Genomic DNA, 3839 nt, shown 5'->3' with positions numbered 1-3839 from the left:
ATATTAGACATCAGTTATGTAAGCTTGTATTTAAAATAACTTTTGAACTGTTGTTAAAGATGTAATTTAACATTGATCATCTTAAACTAAACTGATGTTTTGTTCATAAGAGACATCGGTTGCTATATAATAAGATGATGTCAAACCTCCATATGACATCAGTTATTTGTTAGGTTTGATTGGTATATGAATCCTGTTATTGCATACATATAAACCAAAATTATTTCACAATAGCCAATTATATTTTTATCAACATCTAATACCACCAGTTTTTTAACATCCAAACATCCAATATATTAGCACCAGTTTACATCCAAACATCCATCAAAATACAAACATCTACATTATGACCATAATTACACATAATTAGCTTTTACCAAAATACAAACATCAACATTACAAACTTTAAGTCCGCAATCAGGTCTCTTCTCTCTTGGAACCCCACAAGAAGAAATATGTTAACGTTGAAGCTGCTTCTCAGATGCCCCCAGTATTTTGCAACATTATATACCGCATTTCATTAAAAACATCAAGCTACTCCTCAGATGCCCCAATCATCTAGCATGCAAAAATAGAGACATCATGATTAACAAAAAAATGATAATAGTCTAAATATATTAATTACTATTTGGTTCTTATTACCTAACAGTATTGACGTTAAATTTTGAACCAAGCAATTCTAATGCTAGTTCATAATCGCCCTTTCTGTACCTATACATGGCTTCTGCGAGCTAAAGTATAAAAGTACAGTTTCATCAACAATCAATTTAAAAAAAATGAAATTGCATTCTTGTGTACAATAAAATATGTACATGATGTATCAGTGTAACATACACTCAAATAATGTAAATTTCAATCAAAAATAAAGAAGCACGAAGCTCTAATTGTCATAGGGAGGAAAAAGTCCACTACCTAGCCTAGGAACTAGGATTACTGAATTGCTTGCTTATTAGTATCCTGCAATTTACCTTTAAAGAGATGGCAACGCAATTATATCCTATCTCATTCTCACATTGCATATTACAACATAATACAACCAATAACTACATTTTTCAACATTGGCATCAGTATTTCTGAACATGATATTGCGCATTATAACACGTTGAATAGAAGGTTACATGTCCTGTGACAGACAGGCGTATTGCAGAAAACAAACCTGACATAACAACTTAAAACATACCCAAATTTCCTTTCTTTCATAGTAAGTTGTCCAAGCAAAAAACTGCTTTGCTTTCAAAAGATCTTGGTTTGGGTGTGAAAGTTGAACGCCGAACCTATACATAAAAATATAGAATAAAACAAAAACCAGAAATGGGTCACTAAATGTCACAGTATTGATACTAATAACTAGTAATTGAATCTTAAAACTACTATAAGCACGTTGCGTAGGAAACTATAAAGAGAAGCCTAGTTAGGATTATTGACAGCGAAAAGAATAAATATTATCAAGTTGAGATTGATCACAATAGTGAGAAGACATGCATCGCTGCTTTACATATATTATTAGTTACTGAAAGATTGATCACCACAACAAGAAAACATGTATATATACATGTTGTTGTTATAGAAAATATAATGAGGATGGCACATAAACTAACATATAGCATAGTGCATACACGTGTTTAAGACATAATACAAAAATATGAAATGCACACTTAAATTCTAAGTCACAGTCTTTAACACACAAAAGAAAAGAATTAGGGCCCTCCCAGACTTTCAAACAAACCAAAAAGCATCGTTACTTTTTGTTATTTCTCGAAACAATAGACTTTCTATTACTACACAATCATATGCTCTTTTACAAGCACTTTAATTTTTACACTATCTATACAAAAAAGAAAAGTTCAATTATGCTATCAGGTTAACCAGTACATGCTAAGGCCCATAATATCAACAAATCAAGGTGCCATTCAAGATGCCAAATTTGGATAAAATTTTGGAGGGGATCACCAAATTAGTAAATTGGTAATTACAACTTTATAAAAGGGATGGTGGCATCAAATTGAGTTTAAAAGGAAACAAGAGAGATGAGCGCAAGAGGGTATAATTAAAATGTCGGATTGTCAAAATATTATAATTCTTAGAAGAGGGTAAAGCAAACAGTTACAAGGATGACAAACCTACCAAAAAAGACTGCAATGTGGAAGATATAAGGTGATCGTCTATACTCATGTGCCATATTTATAGCTAACACATCAATCCATAAACAGATTTGAGTGTTACAAACCTGCAACTCAAAGAGAAATGGAAATTTAGTGTCTCTATCACAATTAAGGAGACTGGACCAGTACTTACTATCTCTAACACGCCGATCCAGGTACCTTGCAGCTCCTCCTATTGTAATTATCATAGCTCCACTACCAACTCTGTAAGAGAAAACTTGTAGAAGCAAATTTCCTTCTTATACCAACCAACACACTTTATATTCTATAAATATAGTGCACATTAAGATATAATCAATTTTAATTTTTAAGCATAAGTACACTTCATATTAGATATTATAAACATCATAAACAAAATGCGGTAAACATAAAGATGCCATATCGAATAACCTCACCTTAAAACTAGAAGCAAACAACTAAAAAATAGTCATACACAGATAATTCAGTCATCAGTGGTTCCCCATTCTCATCTTTTTCGCCTCTCCGCTTCATTGAAAACCTACAGGACCAAATACAACAATAATACATCAAGTTGAAGTAATTAACATTGTCAATAGAAATACAGAGGAGAACACAGATGCTCGAATGAAATCCATGAAAACCAAGAACCCCACCACCAACATCAGTAAATTTATTCACATCATTATGGAAGAAGGATTGCCTAACTAGTAAGCATCCTCTATAGTTATCAATATTATTAGTCAACTGAAAATGACATGTCCAGAACAAAATATGGAACAATAACAATAACAATAATTGCTTAGATGCATGTTGTCTAAGGATAATATCCAAAACCCTTAAAGCCTCCTGAGAGTTCTCAGACTCCTGACCACTCCAAAGCTTATGTGATAGACTGCATGGAAACCTTCGCAACATAAGATATTTCGACCTTGTAAGTTTTGGACAGGTAAGGTCTACGCAACCGATTACAATTGTTTTTGTTAGGACTTCCATCAGCATGAGGACTAATATTTCCATTGCTCCTACAGAACAATAACAAAGAGGACAAATTATGTGATAACAAAGAGGACATAACTGTACGTAACAAAAGAAGAAACAAATTTAAAGAAGGGCATACCTATTAGATGATATATCTTCAAGCACAACAGTGAACTCGAGCTATTTCTCGGAAGAGCCCCAATAATGAACAAACTCTTCTCACCATCATATGCGAAGTAGAGAGGATAACCTGCCTTAGAAATCAAACCAAGTAGAGAGGATAACCTGCCTTGTAGCAACCGCCTCACATATATTAAAACTAAATGATAAAACTTCAACTTCTCATATTTTTGGATTTTTCTAATTAAACGGGGATCCGAAAAGAAATCATTTAAACACTATACAACATGAAGGAAAAGTAAAAAAAATATCTATAAACATTTTTAATTGCATATAATAAACATCGAGTTCGTACTTTAATAGAAGAAATCAACTCCCAAACTCAATAAACGCCCAAATTTGTTAAGAGAAAGAATAAAATTTAAACAAACTATGAAGAAATATTAACCCAACCTTGCTAATTAAAGACGGGTTCACCTAGTTGTAGAAAGCAAACTAAGAAATTGAAGGCGTGTTAAAGTAATTTTTCTCCATTTGTACTTAATTGAAAATAAAGTTTATACATTCTTAAAATGAGGGGTGTATTGTAAAATTAGGGGTAAATTCAGGGTTGAAGCT

At 32.4% G+C, this 3839-nt stretch overlaps 1 long non-coding RNA gene across 8 annotated transcripts; it reads right to left on the bottom strand.

Moving 5' to 3' along the window:
- Positions 1-249: 249 nt before the first annotated feature.
- Positions 250-3458, bottom strand: LOC141701556 (uncharacterized). 8 transcript variants are annotated; one of them, XR_012566824.1, is made up of 7 exons: positions 3241-3458; positions 2958-3145; positions 2558-2661; positions 2322-2366; positions 2125-2227; positions 1181-1274; positions 250-558 (listed from the first exon to the last, which is right to left on the bottom strand). It is a non-coding gene; the product is annotated as an uncharacterized LOC141701556 (long non-coding RNA). The 8 variants fall into 8 exon arrangements; XR_012566827.1 differs by adding an exon at positions 643-731 and having other exon boundaries at positions 2125-2427; positions 2558-3145; XR_012566825.1 differs by having other exon boundaries at positions 2322-2427; positions 2558-3145.
- Between the last annotated feature and the right edge of the window lie 381 nt (positions 3459-3839).

This window comes from Apium graveolens, unplaced genomic scaffold (assembly GCF_009905375.1).
Source record: "Apium graveolens cultivar Ventura unplaced genomic scaffold, ASM990537v1 ctg4051, whole genome shotgun sequence".
Taxonomy (NCBI): Eukaryota; Viridiplantae; Streptophyta; class Magnoliopsida; order Apiales; family Apiaceae; genus Apium; species Apium graveolens.
This window is presented reverse-complemented; position numbering and strand designations above follow the sequence as displayed.